We start from the raw sequence: 22,239 nt of genomic DNA, 5'->3' as shown, positions 1-22,239 counted from the left end.
CCCCTGAATGTGGATGTCTGCTAGGAGGCCTGGGCACTCTACGAGGCTTCTAGTAGTGGTTCAGTATTTATCCTTAGCATACGAATGGACTTTGGGAGCCCATTCTACATAGAGGGATACTCTCTCAGCCTAGATATACAGGCGACGGCCTAGGCCCTGCCCCAAATGATGTGACAGACTTTGAAGATTCCCCCATGGAAGGTCTTACCCTTCCTGGGGAGCAGAAAGAAAATGGGATGGGGCTTGTGGGGGTCAGGGGAGGATGGGGGGAGGGAACTTGGATTGACATGTAAAACAAGCTTGTTTCTAATTTAAATAAAAAAACAGAAGGGAAAAAAAGAAATTGTGATTTCCTTAACAAACTAATCAAAAAAGAGAATAGTTTGAATATAATAAATGTTAGAATATCCAGTGTACTTTAAGTGAGAGTAAATATTACTATAGCAATTATAGTAAAAGATAATGTAGGTTCCTTTGATACAAAGAAATAAATTTATAAATCAATGAAGCATCCATTCCTGGAAATATTCTCAAAAGTACTTCCATGTTTTTATTATAGCACTATGTGCAACAGTAGAGATCAAGAACAGAAACTTTATGTTGAGATAAGGAGAGTTCATTACACCTTCTAGCTTATGGTACAATCACTGATTATAGTCTGAAATTATTTTATGTTTTTTCTTTAAGCATCATGGCAAGGATAGTTTATTGTGTATCCTGTGGAAGAGCAGCAGGCTAGGCATTGCCTAATACTACCATCCATAATATAAAGCAGTCAACTGAGTGGAAATCCATTCGGCTGAAGCACTCTTAGAGTTACAGTGAATTTATTTGTGTGCAGTCCTTGCATATAATTCATACCACACCAAGGGGGGATATTTCAGATTGTCTGGTGTACAGTTCTGGGATGTGAGCATGAGCCATGTTATATATAATTAACATTTACATTATCTTTGATATGAATATAGGAGTTCATGAAAGTCAGGGACATGCAAATATAGATAATCCTGGTTGATCAAATGTCAGCTCATGTGAAAGTCTTGGGTCACAGAATGTAGGGCTGTAGTTCTGAAGTGTCATGTTTATGAAAGTTCCTAATGAGAACCAACTTCATTTCCAAGGTACTTTGAAAAATTAATTTATTTTTCATGTTGGTGTGTGTGTGAAGGGGGTTTGATAGGCATAGGTATGCTCCTCTTTACGGTGCTTGTAGAGTCCAGAGGTCAACTTTTGGTATCATTGTATGTCACTTTCTATCATATCTTTTGAGAGAGTCTCTCACTGAAAGTGGATCTTGCTATTTTGGCTAGGCTAGTTGGCTTGTGAATGTTCAGATTCTTCCTTTCTTCATTCCTCAAAAGCTGGGAATGCAGATGCCTGCATCCCAATGTTGTGGAATATTAATTTAAGATGTGTTATATTCACTTATACTAAGGAACATTTGTTTAATGATGCAAAGGTGTGTTGCATTCTTTTATGTTGCATGTGTTTAACTCTGTGACACTGTATGACTTGCCTGCCTAAAAAACCTGATTGGTCTAATAAAGATCTGAGTGGTCAATGGCTAGGCAGAAGAGAAATAGGTGAGGCTTCCAGGCAGAGAGAATACACAGGAAGGGAGAGAAAAAGAAGATGGAGAGGAGGGCACTAGGGACCAGTCATCCAGCTACACAATCAGCCATGGAGTAAGAAGGAAAGAAATGATGTAAGAATAGAGAAAGGTAAAAACCCAGAGGCAAAAGATACATGGCATAATTTAAGAAAAGCTGGCTATAACTAAGTCAAGATAAGGTCATGTATCCACACGTAATAATAAACCACTGTGTATTTATTTGGGAGCTGGATAGCAGGCCCACAATGAGCAAAGAGTAAAAACTAACCAACTACATTCCGACTTTCAGATGGATGATAAGAATAAGGATTTATGTTCAGGAGGACTGGTTCTGTCTTATGCTGGCTGGTTCCCCAGCTGTCAGTCTGGGGTCCATAAGCTCTAGCTTGGTTGGGTCAGCTGTTTTTGTGGGTTTCCAGTCTTGACCCCTTTTCTCATCACTCCTCCTCTGCAACTGGATTCCAGGAGTTCATTCATCTCAGTGTTTAGCTGAGAATCTCTGCTTCTGCTTCTGCTTCCATCAGCTACTGGGTGAAGGCTTTATGATGGCATTTAACGTAATCATCAATCTCATTATAGGGGAAGGGCATTTAAAGTAGCCTCTCCATATTTGCTTTGATTCTTAGTTGGGGTCATCCTTGCGGATTTGTGGACATTTCCCTAGTGCCAGGTTTCTTGTTAAACCCATAACGGCTCCCTCCATTAAAGTATCTCTTTCCTTGTTCTCCTTCTCTGTTCTTCCTCCAACTGGACCTTCCTGATCCCTCATGTTCTCCTCCTCCCTCCCATTCTCCCCTCCTCTTTCTTCTACCTCCCCCCTTCCTTGTTCTCCCAGTTTACTCGGGATATCATGTCCCTTTCCCCTTCTCTGGGAGTCTAAGAGTGGAATCAGTATTTATCCCTTGTGCATGAACAGACTTAGGGAGCCCATTTCCCATGAAGGGATATGAAACAATAACCCTTTCTACCAGCCGCCCAAGTTCTGCCACCACATTAGGGCCCCCAAATAACACACAAAGATTAATATTAGTAACAATACTGCTGGCCAATGTCTAGGATTACTTATATGATAGCTCAGTCTTAATTATCAACCATAACTATTATTTATATATTTATAAATACTTATATTACCGAGGATGCTGGCCTTATGTGTCCTCTCTTCCTGGGGATTACATGGTGATCCCTTTACTACATTTCACATAATCCTCCTTGACTCCTAGCCCCACCTGTCTTGCTTTCCTATTGGCCAACAGTGCTTTATTTATCAACCAATATACACAGAAGGACTTCCCCCATTATCTCCTCTTTTCTGTCTAAATAAAAAGAAGGGTTTTAACATTAACTTAGTAAAATATATAACAAAACAGTTATCAAGTAAGAACTATAGTTACAATATTTAGTTCAATATAGTTACAATATTAACATTTAGCAAGATTTTAAAGAAAATATTCTATCATTTATCCTATTTTTGTACATCCAAAGTCTCATATGTAGCTTATCTTTTATAATAACTAAAGAAAACTATAACCATAACTATCTGTCTTCAACTTCATCAAAGACCACAGCAGGATAATATGTAAACTCTAGAATTGGCGGAGACATATGGTTACCTGGACAGTCATGCAAATCCCTTTGTAACGTTGGGCCATCCATCTTCAGCCTATAGGCCACAGTATGTCTGGCACTCTTCTCCATGAAGCAGGAACCCTTCAGGACTGTCTTGTTTTGCAAGTTCAGCAGTCACTTTCCTGTGGGTCCTGCATGTTCAGTTTATCAAACAGTCCAGGCAAGAACCGTTTCTTGTCCAAATGGCTAATCTTGTCATGTTGAAGGCAAACTCCATATTGAGTTTATTCGATGCCCATCCTCCTTTCTGACGTAATTGGTGTGCCAGGAACAGTTGTGTCTCACTGTCATGAAAAACCCTAAGCCATTTAAAGGCCATATGTCCTGCAGGTCTTTGAAAGGTTTGAAGAATATCTATCCATCTCAAATATATCTCTGTATATCTAGAAAACCTAACTAACTTAACTATAAGTTTTGACTATTATACCTAACTATATACAATCTGTATTTAATTATGAATTTCATTTTAAAAGATCTGTATAAACACAATACCAAACAAGAGGAGAAATTTACATATAATAAAATAACCTTAAATTTCTATCAATAAATGAAAATACATACCAATGTATTCATTTCTATATCCTATTCCCCTTTTTTCCTTTAAAAAGAGATTGACTGTGATCATTACCATTTATAACCAACCCCATTTAAATGAAAACAAACATTTATAAACAATATTTGGGAATTTGGGCGTTGTTCATTCCAAACTGATTAATGCTGCTTGGGGGTGATGTCAATAACATGGGGATCATGATAAAAGACAGAAACCTGACCAGGTCCTTGTTTTTGTAGTCTGTAAGACTGTATCCTCGTAGCTGTTTTGGATGTTGGATCACCTTATTTTCAGGGGGTCTTGCTTTATCAAATCACATTAGTCTGGAAGGAATCCATAGCTTTCCATTTTCTGTGGAAACACAAGCAAAATCTATATTCCCAAGTAACCTGTCCTTATGTATAAATTAGAAGTCAAAGCATTTTTAAAATATATAAGTTGGATTAATTCAGCAGCATTGATAATCAAATATCTGTTAGCAGTTGTTGTTCTTTCCTCAGCAAATAAACAATTCAAAGATAACACAATAGCATACAGCATCCAGACTCTGTGTATTTTCCGTCTTTACATGTCTTTTTCATTATTCTATTTCTTTTACTTTCATTTTTTCTTTTATGAGACAGGGTTTCTCTGTGTAACTTTGGCTGCCCTTGAACTCACTCTGTAGACCAGGCTGGCCTTGAAGTCACAGAGATATGTTTGCCTCTGCCTCCCAAAAGAGTGCTGTGCCACTCTTAAAGGCATGTGCCACTCAGATACTCTATTTCTTCTTCCTTTAAAAAAAAACACTTTAGCCTGTTTCTTTTTCTCTCACAAGTCTACTATATTTTTAAACACAATGTAAACCTTTAGAGGTTTTTCTTCATCTGAATCTGTCTTTATTGTAAATCTTTACCTTTTTCTGGCCACACAGTCTTTATCTGCTAAATAACACTGCTAAAATTAAAGCAGCGGCTGTTTTAGCCACTGTCTTTCCGAGATGGCAGGGGTGTGTTTACCGCCAGCACTGAGAACAGTGCTCACCACCTTGGTCTATGCTGCCATCAAGGAGCATGCTGCCGGCTTGGAGATGTGGCCACTGCCACTTCCAGTTGCTCATACACACCATTCAATTGTTAGCAGAGCCTCTTAAAAGAGCCCTGCAGCATTTCCACTTATGCTGAGTCAGGAAACCTCCCTTAAGAGAGCTACTCGAGTTTCTGCTTGTCTCTAGCAAAATAGAGACCACCCGAGAAAAGGCTGCTACCAAGAAGCCATGCTTGTCTCTGTTCTTTTGCTTCTAATATCCATTTTAATGCCTTTTATCAAGTTTTAAGTGGAAATCCGTGCCTCACGTTGAAGGTGCCATTTGTAACAATAACTCTTTCCGCCAGCTGCCTGAGTTCCACTGCCACATTAGGTCCCCCAAATAACACACAAAGTCTTATGTTAGTTACAATGCTGCTGGCCAATGACTAGGATTTCTTATATGCTAGCTCAGTCTTAATTATCAACCATAACATATATAATATATATATATATATATATATATATATATATATATATATTTATCTTACCGAGGACACTGGCTTTATGTGTCCTCTCTTCCTGGGGTTCCTGGGGTTCACATGGTGACCCCATTACTACATTTCCCAGAATCCTCCTCGACTCCTTGCCCCACCTATCTTGCTTTTCTATTGGCCAACAGTGCTTTATTTATCAACCAATAAGACAAGCATATACACAGAAGGATTTCCCTCATCAAAGATACTCTCTTAGCCTAGATACACAGGGGAGAGCCTAGGCCGTGCCCCAAATGACTTGTCAGATTTTTGATGATCCCTCTTGGAAGGCCTCACCCTCAGTGGGGAGTGGATGGGGGGTCATGGGGGACATTCAAGAGTAGGAGGGAGAGGGAACTGGGATTGGTATGTTAAATAAGATTGTTTTTAATGTAAATAAAAACTAATTAAAATGAATAAGGACTTAGATCCTCATGTGTGCACAGTATTTTACTAACTGAGCCATCTCCTCTGCTCTTGTTATTCTCTTATTAAGTTCTTCCTTTCATATTGTGCACTGACAGAGCAAGAAACCCAATCTTAAGAATTGTCTCTATGTCTTTTCTTGTAATTTCTTCAATTCTGGCAAGGGCAAAGCAATGATCTTAACTATCTGTTGTTGGTCTTTCAGGAATTCCATGGGTTTCCACAAAAAGGGAACTATACTCAGAAACTGTTTTAGTAAAAGCCCTTGTTGCTTGAGTTAGGGAACTTCTAAGAAGTGGAAGTTTCAGTGGCAAGGACTGAAAGACTTCAGAAAGCATTATCTGGAGATGAAACTACTTATCTCTAGAAGATATAGACTTGAGACCTAGGTTAAAAATGCACAATTATTTACCCTCATCAAGTTGACTTCTTCAACACATGCAAGGATGGTTCTAAATATGCATATCAATGGATATAATGCAATGAATGTAAGTCATAAATTGACTCAACAGTAGACACCCTATAATTTTTACAATAGAGTCAGAAAAGGTGTTTGACAAAATACAACACCATTTTATGGTGGAAGTCTTGATGAAACTTTAAACAGAAGGAAGGAAAATATCTCACAATTACAGAAACCATATGTGGCAAACCCATAGTCATATTATAATAAATGGAAGTAAATTCAAATGCTTTACACTAAGAATCAAGATAAGACAAAGTCAGTCATTCTGAGTGAAGTAAACCAGACCCAGAATAATAAATGTTGCATGCTTTCTCTCATTTGTGGATGTTAGCTTTGCATCTACATATATGTATGTTTCATTTGGAATACGCATAGAGGTAAAAAATTTGGTAAGAGGTAATGGAGGTCTGCTATCAGAAGGGGTTCATAAAACACGGTAGTAGAAAGACTTAAAGGGGATTAATGGAGCTGAAGGGTTAAATTGGAGTAAGGAAAAGAAAGGGGAGGTAAACCTACCTATTTCCTATATGCAACCCACATGGAGTTACAATATAACAGAATGACAATGCTCTTTCTGGATACCACAGAGTAGCAAATAAAAAGATCAGTGCTAGGAATGGATTATCTGTTTTGGAGGTGTGGTCCAGTGAGGTCATATAAACCCTCCAAACATTATAGGCTATTGTCAATGCAATTGATTACCCTCCAGAACTTGACAGTAATACCCTATTGCTGAAGACCCCATACACTTAAATAGAAAAATATAGAAATATCAAACAGGTATTGATGTGGAGACTTCATTCCTACATGTCAGCTTTATAGAGCTGAAAGGACCTGTCACAAGCGACCTGTGTGCCGGACCAGTTCGGCGGCGGGTTCTGAACTCCGAACACCCAGAAGCAGCACGGCCTCCATCCGCTGGTCCAGGTAGGCCAGGAACTGTTTCCGGTTCCAGTTTGTCGTCGATGCTCAGAGTCACCTGACACAAGCGACCTGCGTGTCGGAACCGTTCGGCAGTGGGTTCTGAACACCGAATACCCAGAGGCAGCCCGCCTCCATCTGCCAGCCCAGGACCCTGCACGCCCGAATACTGCCGACACCCAGGGAACAGTGACACCTTCATTCACAAGAAGAGGACCGACATCAGAGTATTGGATCTGTTTGCATCTACCAGAATAGAACCTTGGTCCCACACCCACCAGGAGAACAAGAAACTCTTGCTACACCCACCAGAAGAAAAGATGAGAAGAGGACAAGGTAAAAACACATCCAACAACAGAAAACCCAATATGACACCACCGGAGACTAGGAACCATACACCAGTAAGACCTGAACATCACAATGCAGATGAGCCAGAAGAGAATTACCTTAAAAACATCTTCAGGAAAATGATAGAGGATCTCAAAGAGGACATGAGAAAATCCCTTAAAGAAATGGAAGAAAAAACTAACCAAAAAAATACAAGATATCAATCTTCAAGTCAATCAATATCAATCTCTCAAGGAAACAGTTCAAGAACTAAAAACTGAAATAGAGACAATAAAGAAAGCACAATCTGAGGGAATGCTGGAAATAGAAAAGCTGGGTAAATGATCAGGAACCACAGATGTAAGCATAAGCAACAGAATACAAGAGATGGAAGAGAGAATCTCAGGGGTTGAAGACACACTAATGGAAATAGACTCATCAACCAAAGAAAGTCTTAAGTCCAACAAATCCCTATCACAAAATATCCAGTAACTATGGGATACTGTGAAATGACCAAACCTAAGAATAATAGATATAGAAGAAGGTGAAGAAACCCAACTCAAAGGTGCAGAAAACATATTCAACAAAATCATAGAAGAAAACTTTCCCAACCTAAAGAAAGACATGCCAATGAAAATTCAAGAAGCCTACAGAACACCAAATAGACTGAACCAAAAAAAAAGGTCACCTCGCCACATAATAATCAAAACATCAAACATACACAACAAAGAGAAAATATTAAGAGCAGCAAAGGAAAAAGGTCAAGTAACATATAAAGGCAAACCTATCAGAATCACCCCTGACTTTTCCTTGGAAACTCTGAAAACCAGACGATCCTGGATAGATATTCTACCTACACTAAGAGACCATGCATGCCAGCCCAGACTACTATGTGTCCTTTCATGTGTTTCTTGGGCATAGCGAATGCTGTATTTTGAAAGAAAATGGCTTCCATAGGCTCATAGGAAGTGGCATGATTAGGAGCTGTGGCCTTGTTGAATTAGGGATGGCATTGTTGAAGGAAGTGTGTCACTGGGGGTGGGCTTTGTGGTCTCAGATGCTCAAGACAGGCCCAAAATATCATTCTCTTCCTGCGGTCTCTATATCCTAATGTAGAACTCTCAACTACGTCTCTAGCAACAGGTCTGGCTGTGTCCCTCTATGCTTTCCCTCCATGACAACAATGGACTAAACCTCTGAATTTTAAGCCAGTCCCAATTAAATGCTTTCCTTTATAGAGTTCTATGGCTATGGCATCTCTTCATAGCAATAGAAAACCTAATTAACACAAAAGTTGGTACTAGTGACTGTATTGATCTGATAGGCCAGACTATGCTTTTGTTTGGAAAAATATGTAACACTTTGGCACTTTGGACTAGAAAAGTGGTTGAATGTTTTAAGCATGTCTCAAAGGATACTCATAGTTGAAGTATAGAAGACAGCAGTGCTGAGGATGATTTGAAGTGTGGGGGCCCAGCTCAAGAGGTTTCAGAGGAGAAAAATAATACTATGTGGCTGAGAGATCATTCTTGGAAATTTTGGCAAAGAATGTGGCTGTTTTCTGCCCTTGCCTAAAAAAAAATCTGCTTGAGGTTTAGGACATTTTCAGGCAGCCTAGTATTAACTGTGTTGCTTGGTTATTAGTGACCATACCTATGCAGACTTGAAATGAAAAGGAACACCTGAGCAAGGAACAATATAAAATTACCATTGGAGGAGAAAACGAGCATCGGGAAGTGTAGACAGATTTTTTAAAAACCTGATAATGAGTGGAATAAAGGGAGTGGTGACACTCAGAGCAAAATCACCAACCAGCTAAACTCCCAACATGTGAAAAGAAATTAAAGTGAAAAGTAGTTAAAGCTGAGGACCAGGCATAGTGGTGCACTCCTTTAATCCAAGCACTCAAAAGGCAGAGGCAGGCAGATCTCTGAGTTCAAGGCCAGCCTGGTCTACAGAGTTTCAGGACAGCCAAACTTAGGCAGTGAAGGAAATCATGGAAAACAGAAAGGTGGTAAAAAATATATTTGAACAAGGGGGCCTTGTTCCAGCACCAGCAAGACGAAGAACTTGGCAGCTTTGGCCACATGGTTCTGGCTTTAGAGTTAAGGATAGATAAAAGGCATTGTGGAATCTCCCTCCATGGTTAAGGAAAGATTCTGAGGCCAGGTACATGTCAGGAGTGCCCCTGAATGGAGGCTGAGAGAGGCCATTGTGTAAAACTGTGAAGGGTAAAGCCTGGATTGACTTGGAGACCTCAAAAATTTAGAGACACCAGAGTTGTGGGATACCTGCTAAGGAGAGCTGCTAACAGGGAGTAGAAACAGTCCAAGAGAATGAAGTATGTTTGTAGGGGACACCATAACCACACCTGCTAGGTTCTGGCTACAGGTATGCCTGACCATGCTGCGAGGGCATGGTCAGGGTGATGTAGGGAAGGTTTAAGAGTGATGGGCATGCATGTAGAACCCCTTCTTCCTTTGTCTTGCTGTACTTACTCCTGCCCTGCCGGCTGGCTAGGTCACTTTGTAAGTAAGGCATCTCCCTAATAAATACCCTTATATTTTTACCTGACACCGTATTGGTAATTCCCACATTATCTGGTTGTCAGAAGAGGGATATAGTAAACCTAGTCCCGTTTGGGAGTGTTTGCGGGTCCCACCAGGACAGCAGACTAGCTCACTGGGAAAGGCCCCTTTTCTCCACAGTTGCACCAGCCTGGCTGTGAGTTCCTGCTGCCGCTGAGCAGCTCAGAACAGTCCGCCCAGCTGGGAGAGTTCTATAGACTTCCCCACGCTTTTACTGCCCCAGTTTCTAGCTGTGCACATGGCACCAGCCTGGGGAATAGAAGTCCCTGCCCTTGGTACACCCTGAGGCCTGCTGTATAAGGCCCTGAGCCATGCAGCCTTGGCTCTCAGCAGGATCCTCTGCTTCCCCTGGCCATAAAGCTGCGCTTCTTTCAGCAGTTGCGGGCCCCAAGGCCATACATGCTCCCAGCTAAGCACAGCCACCTGTGTGACCTCAGTCCGGCTGGCACTGCCATCTTGCCTGACTGGCCACTCCCAAAAGCTTCAAGGATATCAGTGTTCCAGCCAAAACCACTGACCGCTGCGACCGAGCCCAATTACTGCCCAGTACCTTTTGCGGTTTCTTCCTAATACCTGATCTTAACTTGGGTGCATAACCAATAGTGTTTTTCAGATTCAATTAGCTGAACACCGCCTCCTGCTGGTAAAAGATAGTTACTGCATCTGGAGACTGGCTTGCTCAAGCACAGTCCCCTGGAAGCCCTGCTCTCTCTCTCTCTCTCTCTCTCTCTCTCTCTCTCTCTCTCTTCTCTCTCTCTCTCTCTCTCTCTCTTCTCTCTCTCTCTCTCTCTCTCTCTCCTCTCCCTCCTAAACCCTCTCAAGTAGTATAACTCCCTAATGAAAAAACATTCAAATATAAGCCTATGGAGATCATTCCTATTCAAACAACCACATTCCATCCCTGGCTCCCATAGGTTTGTAGCCATATTATAATTCAGAAATGCATTAACTCCAACTTTACAACTCCCAATAGTCTATCACAGTTTCAACAATGCTTTAAAGTCCAAAGTTCAATGTCTCTTCTGAGACTGCAATCTCTTAGCTGTAATCACCTGTAAAATCAAAATCAAAAAGCAGATCACATACTTCCAACATACAATGGCACAGGATATACATTACTATCCCAAAATGGAGGAAAGAGAGCATAGTGGGGAAATACTAGCCTAAAGCAAAACAGAAAATCAGCTGGGCAAATTCCAAAGTGTGAATCTCCACGTCTGATGTTAAAACACTCCTCAGATCTTCAAGTCAGTTCAGCTTTGTTGACTGCAACATATAATGAGGGAATTACCAATATGGAATCAGGTAAAAATATAAGGGAATTTATTAGGGAGATGCCTTACTTACAGAGCGACCTAGCCAGCCGGCAGGGCAGGAGTAAGTACAGCAAGCTGATGATGAAAAGGAAGAAGGGGCTCCACTTGTACACCCCTCACTCTTAAACCTTCCTTATGTCACCTCTGCCTCCCTAGTGCTGGGATTAAAGGTGTGCGCCACCAACGCCCAGCTCAAATATTTGATTTTTAAAAGGGAATATTGACGACAAGAGATGAGGATTCATTGACTATTCTGCACTAATGATGTATTTCTTTTTACAGGCTTGTATCAACCAATCTCCCTCTGATGTTCCATTCTCTTCCTCATCTCTGTTTTGAGCATCTAGTAGATGTTCATTGATAAACATCTAGAAAATAAATAGGACCTCCTTTGTTTCTGGAGATCCTGTTTTTTTTGTTTTGTTTTGTTTTGGTTTGGTTTCGTTTAAACTGCCAGGGTAGACCATACTTCATCTTTAGAAATTCAGTAAATGTATCTTAACCTACTTGTCTCATGTTCATTATTTCTGTGTTATGCACAGGACTATACATCCAGACTTCACCTGGAAGGGGCATCTGGGTCTTGCACGGTATTCAGTCTCTTCCAGATGTCTGTTGGATTTGAGTAGCATTATGTTTGTGTAGTTTATTTGTCCTGGTTGCCTCAATATAGTAGAAATCTGTTTTTCCATGTCACAGTAGCTTGGGCACAGGTCTTTTTTTCTCGAACTCCCTTATCCATGAGACTCTCTTCTGGGAGAAGTATATGAGCACCAGGTTGCTAACACATTATTTATTCATATGCATGTGGTAGGACTGTGTTCCACACTGCATATGTGGAGCTAGAAGGACAACTGGAAGGAATCTGTTCTCTCCTACCATGAGGGTTACAGGGGTTGAACTCATGACATCGAACCTGTCAGGTTGTAAGTGCTGTTATCTACTGAGCCATCTGTCAACTTCAGGTTACTAATTAAGAATGCTTTACAAATACTGCTGGGGGAGAAAAAGCAACATAGTTTTTCTCATATGTGAACTCTATAAATGCAAACTTCTAGGCAAAATATGCCTACCTGGACAACAGCACCTTGACTTTGCTGGTGATCAAGTGCCCTCTGATTGTATTTAAGGCTTGCTACACAAGGCTTGCTAAACAGGGATACATCCTGGTACTGTAAGTTCAGATAACCACGCCTTGAGAAGTCATAGGCTCAAGCAAGGAAGTTATCACTGATTTTTAACGAATTGACACCAGAAATATTCCTTTTAAATATAATATATATGATTATACCTGTAGACAAAAGCTGCGCTTACCCTTATAATGAATGACATTGAATGCAGCCACCCAAGGATACCTGTCTTAGTTAGGGTTTCTGTTGTTACAATAAAAACATCATGAAGAAAACAAGCAGGAGAGTAAAGGGTTTATTTCAACTTACACTTCCATAACACAGTCCATCACCAATGGAAGTCAGGGCAGGAACTCATGAATGGCAGGAACGTGGAGGCAGGAGTTGATATAGAGGCCATGGGGAACAAGGGGTGCTGCTTACTGGCTTGCTCTTCACGTGTTGCTCAGATTTCTTTCTTTTTTAAAATGTTTTATTGATTCTTTTTGTATTTTACATCATGTACCCCAATCACACTCATCTCCGTGTCCCTTCCTATCAACCATCTGCCCTTGCAATCTCCCTCACAAAATAAAAGCACAAAAGAAAAAAGTTTCATTGTGGAAGCTGTAGTATGTCACAGTGAATCACACAGTATAGCCTTTAGTCCATACATGTTTACCTGCGAATGTTCATTGCAATGAGTCATTGGTCTGAGTGGAGGCCTTTGACTTTACACTATTGGTACTGGGGCCTCCCTGGTACTCCTTTTGGATATCCTGTTGTTGCTCTGTGTCATGGACATCTTGCAGCTTTGGATCTACAGGTCTGCCTTCTTCATAGATGGGGAGGATTTGGGGGCAGGCTAACTCATAGCCCTAGTTCTGGGCTTGGGTGGTAACTGAGTTAGTCAACCCTCCAGCTCTTCAGTATCCTCACCACCAGGGCAAGTTCTCCAACACTGCCATAGTTAGCTCACCCAGTGCTTCAGACAGCAAGGGACAAAGAGAGTTCTCCCTTTTTCATACACCAAGGACCAGCTCACCAACACCTACACCATCAGGGACAACTCTGTTGTGTTACCCAGGCAAGGTCCAGGGTCTGCTCTCCTGAATGTTGCAGCTGGTGAGGGAAAGGACCAGCTCTACCACTCCCATGTCCTGTAGAAGGCCAGCTCTCCCATCTGCCGCAGGTGGCAGGGGGAGAGGGCGTCTTTCCCACAGCCATGCCACAACACAGCAGAAAAAGGGGAGGGGCAGGGCCAGTTCTTCTATGCTCTTGCCTTTGTAGCAGCTCACCCACACCCCTGCAAATAGGGTCAACTCTAGTATGCTTCCCCAGGGAAAGTACAGGGCCTATTCTGTTGGGCCCTTCCCCCATAGGGGTCTGCTGACCAGCTTGTGACTAGGAGCTTACCTAGCAAGTACATCCTGTTTTCTTCCTTCCTTGAAGGCCTGAGTGCAAGTTCCTGTTATCCTGTTGTTCACCCATTCAGGATTGCCTGATGGGCCTGGAAACCTGAACTTGTGATCTGGGTAGTTTTCCACCATCCCTGCTGACTGGTAGATAAGCCCCCACTCTTGTTGGAATAAAGGGCATTCTCCCTGCAAGAAAGACCTGCTGTCTTGTCTTTATTTAAATCCTCAAGCCCCTCACCCTATACTGTGGAAGTGTTGTAGTGCAGGCACTACAAGTGGAGGTCTCACTGAAATAGGTAAAGTAAGGAAGACGCTGAAGGATCACCTGTGAAGGCTGGCCAGCATTTTCATTAAGGTAAGGAGCGGGTGTATTGAACATGGGTGCTGCTAGTTCTTACTCTCTTACGGGGGACCAACTGGTCCAATTGTTACAAAAAGCAGGGCACCAGTATCAAACATAAGACAGCAAAAGGCTTCTTGAAAATTGTACATGAGGTCAGCCCTTGGTTTTTGGTCTCTGGTGACCTTAATATCTCTGATTGGGAGCAGGTGAAGGGAGACCTACAAAGGACATTACAAAAAGAAGGGGCAAATGCCATATCAATTGTTACCTTTTCTCTGTGGCATCAAGTCAAGGAAACACTTCTTAGTGAGAATGTGGAGGTGAAAGAGCAGGTTGAGGAAGCCAATGCTATTTTTGCAGAGGCTCAGGACAAAGACTCTGTTATGTCACTCCAAGCTTCTGATGTTTCTTCCTCTGAGTCCTCTCTCTCCTCTTCAGGGGATGAGACTGAGGAAGGTGAAACACTTCACATCCTCAAATTAAAGCCTAAGCTTAGGAGATGCTCCCTTGAGCCGCATCCCCCTGCTCGGACTCCCGAGCATTCTAGCTCTCTCTGTCTTCCTTCAGCCCCTCCTGAAGAGCAGAGGGGTGGAGTGATATTCACAGTCATAGAGACAATTAATCCCCAAGCCAGAGTCAGAGAGAGCATTCCCCTCTTAACTTTAAGTATATAAAACAACTAAAGGAGGCAGTTGTGGCATACAGGCCTCATGCTCCTTTTACTCTGGCTATTTTTTTTAATCCTTTGCGGCCTTGAATTGCACCCCCAGTGATTGGCAGCAATTATGTCGAGCTAAGCTGTCAGGGGGAGATTATTTGATCTGGAGGGGTGAATACAAAGAACTTTGTAATCAAACAGCGCAGCACAACACAGCTACTGCTTTCTCTGGAAGGAACTTAGAAATGCTTACTGGCACGGGAGCCTATGCAGGTCTAGGCCAGCAGATTCTTTATGACCCTGCTGTATATGCACAGATCTCAGCAGCTGCTGGCCGAGCATGGAAAGCCTTACCTAATAAGGCTTCAGGAGACCAACTTTCTAAGGTCCTTCAGGGACCATCTGAACCCTATTCTGAGTTTGTGGATCGGCTCCTGTAACTTGCAGGGCACATGTTTGGGGATGCCGATAATGCCATGCCTATAGTAAAACAATTAGCTTTAGAAAGCGCCAAGTACTGCAAGGAGGCCTTACGGCCTCATCAGACCAGAAGCCTCAATGACTATATTTGAATTTGTAGAGATATAGGTGGACACCACATTATGAGACAAGTTATCGCTTCTGCCATGCAGGGTAATAAGAGGAACGGTAGGGGGGGCAGATTTAAGACATGTTTTGGATTAGCATGTGGGCAAGGGGGTCACTTTAAGAAAAATTGTCCTGTTAAAGACTCTTTTACACCTCCTCACTCAGGGCCAGGTCTTTGTCCCCGATGTAAAAAGGGACATTATTGGGGCAATAAGTGTAGATCAAAGACTGATGTACAGGGTAACCTTCTGCCACTTCCGGGAAACGGGAGGGAGTTGGGGTCCACTCCGGGCCCCTTATTCCAAGGTGTACAGAGCCCTGGATACACCTGTTTCCCACCCTATTCAGGTCCTACCCCGGAGGAACCCCTTTGTATCTAGGACCTTGTCAGAGGTACCCCAGGAAGCACAGGACTAGACCTCTGCTCCTCCTCCAGAGCAGTATTGACCCCTCAGATGGGACCCCAAGCTTTGGGCAAGGGAGTTAAAGGCCCTTTACCACTAGGCTCAATTGCGTTGATTTTAGGAAGGAGTAGTGCTCTACTTCAGGGAGTTAGGGTCATTCCAGGAGTGATTGATGAAGATATTGAATAAGAGATCAAAATAATGTTGGAAGCTGGCAAGGGAGTCACTGTTATACCCCAAGGAGGTAGAATTTCTCAGTTAGTTCTGTCCCCTAAATTTACCGCAAATAACCCCTTCCTTAAGCCTGTAAGAGGAGAAGGGGGTTTTGGATCTACAGGACCTATAGCATGTTGGGTGTCCACTCCGGAGTCCAGACCCTTGATGACCCTGACTATTGAAGGACGGGTCTTTCAGGGGCTTTTGGACACGGGTGCAGACACATCTGTCATTTCCCTCAACCACTGGCCCAAAACATGGCCCCTGTAAGAATCAGATAGTCGCTTACAGGGTATAGGCCTAGTGAAGTCACCTAGTAAAAGTTCCCGTCTACTAACTTGGAAAGACAATGAGGGACATTCTGGAATGTTCCAGCCCTTCATTTTGCCTCACATCCTGATCAATCTGTGGGGCAGAGATATCCTAGAAGCCATGGGGGCTGTACTGACCACACCTCCTGTGCAGCACATGCTTAGAGAGCAAGGCTATTGCCCAGGAAGAGGGATTGGAAAGAATTTATAGGGTGATCCACTGCCTGTATATGATAAACCCCCAGTGCAGAGATTGCTTGGAGACCGGAGAGGATTGGGGCATTTTTAATGGGGGCCATTGTTCTGCAGCCTCACATACCTCCAATTCCTATCACCTGGAAAAATGATGAACCTGTTTGGGTAGAACAATGGCCCCTATCTAAAGTAAAGTTGGAGGCTACTCATGCCCTGGTCCAGGAGCAACTCAATGCCGGTCATATTGTCCCTTCTACCTCCCCCTGGAATACTCTCATATTTGTTATTAAGAAAAAATCAGATAACTGGAGGCTGTTACAAGACCTGAGACAGGTTAATAAGACTATGATGCTCTTATGGGTATATGGGTACCACTCAGCCAGGGTTGCTAGCCCCAGTAGCCATCCCAAAAAATTGTCACTTGCTTGTGATAGATTTAAAGGATTGTTTTTTCACCATTCCTCTACACCCTGCTGATTGTCAGCACTTTGCTTTCAGTGTTCAATCTTTAAATTTAAGAGAGCCTTATAAGAGATAGCAGTGGGTAGTTTGCCTCAAGGCATGGCTAATAGCCCTACCATGTGTCAAGTTTACATTTCTCAGGCTATAGAGCCAGTCAGACAAAAATATCCTCAATTGTATATAATTCATTATATGGACGATATATTGTTGGCTGTGCCAAAAGAAAAGCTATTATTATCTGCCTTTGGGGATCTTCAGACCACCTTAGGATTGGCTGACTTACAAATAGCACCAGAGAAGGTAAAAAGGAGTTTCCATATCATTATCTAGGACATCACTTGCTTCATAATGGGGTACGCCCTCAAAAGATTAATCTTCGACTGGACACCCTTCAAACCTTAAATGATTTCCAAAAGCTTCTGGGAGATATCAATTGGATCAGACCTAGTTTAAAAATTACTACTGGACAGCTTAAACCTCTTTTTGATATTTTACAAGGTGATTCAGATCCCAACTATCCTCGAGTCCTTACTACAGCAGGACGGGTGTGTATCCATTTAATTGAAAAGGCCTTAGAAGAGGCTCATTTGGATTATATAGATTATGCCCAGCCTTTAAAATTCTTAGTATTTTGCTCTGCTCATGCCCCTAGGGGAGTTTTTTGGCAAGAGAATCCTATTCTTTGGGTTCATTCTCAAGCCTCCCCATCTAAATCAGTGGTATCCTATCCCCAAGCTATAGTTACACCCCTATTTAAAGCACAAAAGGTTGCCTTACAAACTTTTGGTAGGGAGACGGATCAAATTGTTACATCTTTGTCCCATCAACAATTAGAGTGGCTACAAAATAATAGCTGTGATTGGGCCATTTTTCTCTCTGCTATCCAGAGTGATTTTGACAACCATTACCCATCTAATAATTTGGTTTCCTTTTTTAAGATACACCCTTTGATTTTTCCAAAGATTGTAGTCTCTCAGCCTATTTCCAAGGGGCCTGTGGTTTTCACCGATGGTTTTCAAAGGGTACAGCTGTAGTTGTATCTGTTTCCATCATTAAGACAGCCCAGAATCACTGCAGCTTCTGCCCATATGGCCGAACTCTTGGCCTTGGCCATGGCTCTACAGCTCTTCCCCGTGTGGGCACTAAACATCTATACCGAGAGTCAATACTTTGCTCATATTGTCCAACCTCTGGAGACTGCTGCCTATATTGCCCCCATCTCCAGAGTACAAGAGAGTGTTGCAGATACAGGGTCTGCTATGGCAACGGAGTGAACCTGTATTTGTGGGACATCTTAGGGCCCATACCTCTTGACCAGGACCCCTCAGCGAAGGAAATGGCTGACAGGTATACTCAAATCATTGCAGTTTCTCAAGAGCTCACTAGCGCACAATCCTTACATAAGCGCTTTCATCTCAGCGCAGGGTCCTTATGCTTTCATACTGGGATAACTAAGGAACAAGCTGTTGAAATAGTTAAGGATTGCTCTCTTTGTGTAGAATTTCTTCCTGTGCCTCACTTGGGAGTTAATCCTCGAGGACTTTTGCCCAATCACATGTGGCAGATGGATGTAACGCATGTGCCATCTTTTTGTAAATTACAATTTGTCCATGTTTCTGTAGATACTTTTTCCCGTCTGATATTTGCCTCTGCCCATTCTGGCGAAAAGGTGAAAGATGTTAAAAGCCACTGTCTACAGGCTTTTGCTTACATGGGGGTCCCAAAACAAATTAAGACTGATAATGGCCTCGCTTATATCAGCAGAGGTTTCAATCATTTTTGTCAAGACTTTGAGATTACTCTAAAGACTGGTATTCCTTACAAACCCCAAGGACAGGCTATTGTGGAGCATGCCCGTCGCTCTTTGAAAACCTATTTGGCTAAAGTAAAGAAGGGGAACCTTGAGGGTCACCTTGGCTCCCCTCACTCTACTCTATCACTTATCCTTTATATCTTAAATTTTTCAATTATGGATGCTTCTGGTAACTCTTCAGCAGACCGTCACTGGCGGTCCTCTGCAAAGCAAAAACCTCTGGATAAATGGAGAGATCTTCCCTCGGGCCTTTAGAAAGGGCCAGATCCAGTTTTGGTGTGGGCCTGAGGGTCTGTTTGCATCTTCCCACATGATAGTGAGTCCCCAATTTGGGTCCCGGAGCATTGTGTGTACCCTGTTCCTGCTGATACACTTCAGTCATCAAAAGACCCATTGGGCTTTTGTGAGGAACCAGCCTGTCCTGGTGCTGGTGGGTCTTTGGAGTCAGGTGTGGACAGTGATGGTCAGCTCCAACCTTAGCCTGGGAAAGGCAGCTGTCAGAGAATTTTCAATGTGTGTTCTTCTATCATATGACAACACTCCCGTGGGAGAAGTGCTTATTTGTTCTCTCCAGGAATGCCGTTTGAGAAGCTGTTGGAGTGGTGAGAGTTCAGCCTTGGTGGTTCGAGTTCCTGGAACTATGCCTACACCAGTGGAACACTTGGAGAGAACTGCCTCGCCCTCACATCACAGCAGCCACTGTCACTGCAGCTACAGCTTCTGACATCACTATCTTTCACTCAGTTGCCACAGCAGGCACGCTGGATAAGCTCTCGGGAGGTTGCCTCTGCCTTAAATTCCCAAAATAATACCAATTCTTCAGTACGATTGGGCACTTTAAATCTTCACACAACCCAATTGGGTACTCTAATTATTAAGACCAGGGTGCCTCCCCTTTCGGGAGACTCCCTCTTAAAGGGACTGCAGCTAACAAGCCAATTAACTAAGGAATAGAATAGGCTGCTGGCCCTCAGACTTATATCCCTGGGCAGCGCCGATTTAGCCCTAGTCTGCCTTTGCCACATAGGATGGTGGCAAACCCAGTGCCATTTTTAAACCAAGCAAATCATGCTTTCCTTGGCAGCAGATAACCCCTCAGCGCAGGTCTGGCTGGGCCTGCAGGACAAGTGAGCAGTCAATGACGGGTAAGACTTAGGGGACGTCTGCTAACCTAAGCCAGAGGGTCTACGGGGCCTGGGCAGGCTTTTCAGTGACGGGTAAATCAGATGTTGATGTCCTGGGCGACCTAAGACAGACGCTCATTTTATATGTATATATAAAAGGGGGACTTGTTGGGCCCTTCCCCCATAGGGGTCTGCTGACCAGCTTGTGACTAGGAGCTTACCTAGCAAGTACATCCTGTTTTCTTCCTTCCTTGAAGGCCTGAGTGCAAGTTCCTGTTATCCTGTTGTTCGCCCATTCAGGATTGCCTGATGGGCCTGGAAACCTGAACTTGTGATCTGGGTAGTTTTCCACCATGCCTACTGACCAGTATATAAGCCCCCACTCTTGTTGGAATAAAGGGCATTCTCCCTGCAAGAAAGACCTGCTGTCTTGTCTTTATTTAAATCCTCAAGCCCCTCACCCTATACTGTGGAAGTGTTGTAGTGCAGGCGTTACACTATTCTCCTGAGTATTGCAGCTAGTGAGGGGCAGGACCAACTTTGTGCCATCCTTGGATATCAAAGAGATCCCAGGAAGAAGTCCAGACCAGGGACATTCACATGGCCTTTGGTGGTAACATGGCTCATAGACATGAACACATCCCCTGCTGCTGCATGGCCAACACCCACACATGGTTCTTAGTGGCAGTACGAGCCAGGACATCACCATAATCCCAGGCAGATTTGTGGGCTACTCACATTAGGCTGTTTCTTTAAACCCTTGATTCTCCAGATCCACCTCTCTTCATGGTGCTCAAGCTGTTCCTCTTCTCTTTCTCGCCCATCTTTATACCCATTGCATATCATATTTGCTACTGCTATGGGAGGGTCATGTTTTGGATGGGACCTCTGGGTGTCTTCAAGTGTTTGGATACCCCAAAGCTTCCAAAGGAAATAAATCTCTGGCCAAAATTAGACACAGCACCAGTAAAACTATAATTCAACATAGAGTTGTCCATTCTCATGGTTGAATTGCCACCACAACCAACTAGAGAGATTAACAGACAGGACATTAATGAGAAGTAAATACATCAGGACATGTCTAGTCAGTTGTGGGTCTCCATTTTACAAGTACTGCTTTCCTCCCTGGGCTAGGATGTGACTCTGGGAATCATAGCAACTTATACAGAGTTGGTTTTTCTCAAAGAAAGAAGGAATAGGCCCACTAACACTTGCAATTGTTACTGGCTCTGTTTATGGGCAGTGCAAGTCATTTTTTCCCAAGGAGCAAGAATAGCAACTGCCTTCACATCTCCTGTTCCATCTCACTCCATAGTGCACAAATCACTCTTCTATTTCTCCACTACCTATTTGCTCACTTCTTTCTTTCCCATCACTCCACAATCTATTTACTTACTTCCCACCATGCCCAGGCAGGTGCAGGGCAATGGTGTTGTCTTTGTGATTCACTTAGGGCCAGTGAGCCAGCTAGGCCTGGGCCAAGTTGCTGTCTTGGCACTTCCCCATGTCCAGGATTTGTTTTTTGATGACCCCAGTCATGGTGCCTGCTAGGCTGTCTCACTGTTCATCAAAGCCTCCTCTCTTGGCAGCAGTGGTACTTTCTCAGTCCCTTTGCACACGGCGACAGGAGAGGAACCAAAGTGCTCACCCTCAGAAGAAATTAAGGCCCTGTCCCAGAATACAGCCTTTGCAGCCTGGTGCAAGATGTTCAGTCTGTGTGGTCCCCAGTGCCATCTTGATTCCTAGCCTGCTTTCTTATAGAACTCAGGACCACCAGTTCAAGAATGGTACCTACAATGGGCTGAGCTCTCCTCCTCTCCTCCATTCGTCACTAATTAAGGAAATGCCCTACAGGCTTGCCCAATTTTATGGAAGCAGTTTCTGAACTGAGGTTTCATCCTTTTAGATGACTTTGGTTTGTGTCAAGTTCACATAAAACCTAACACTACCCAAGATGCAGAGAATAAGTGAAGATTATGCACCAAGCCCTAAACAAAGAGCAAAAGCTTCCTTTCTCAATGTCCTTATATAGGCTTCCAGCAGAAGGTGTGGCCCAGATTAGTATCTTCCCACCTCAAGATCTAGATCAAAGGCAGGTGGTTTTCTACCTCAAAGGTCTGAACAGAAGTGGATCCACTCACTTCAAACAAAGCAAAGACTCTCACAGGTGTGCTCTCCATTTCTGGACTGTAGTTCATTCCAGATGTAGTCTAGCTGACAAG

This window comes from Cricetulus griseus, chromosome X (assembly GCF_003668045.3).
Source record: "Cricetulus griseus strain 17A/GY chromosome X, alternate assembly CriGri-PICRH-1.0, whole genome shotgun sequence".
In the NCBI taxonomy this organism is placed as follows: domain Eukaryota; kingdom Metazoa; phylum Chordata; class Mammalia; order Rodentia; family Cricetidae; genus Cricetulus; species Cricetulus griseus.
Note: the sequence above shows the minus strand (reverse complement) of the source record.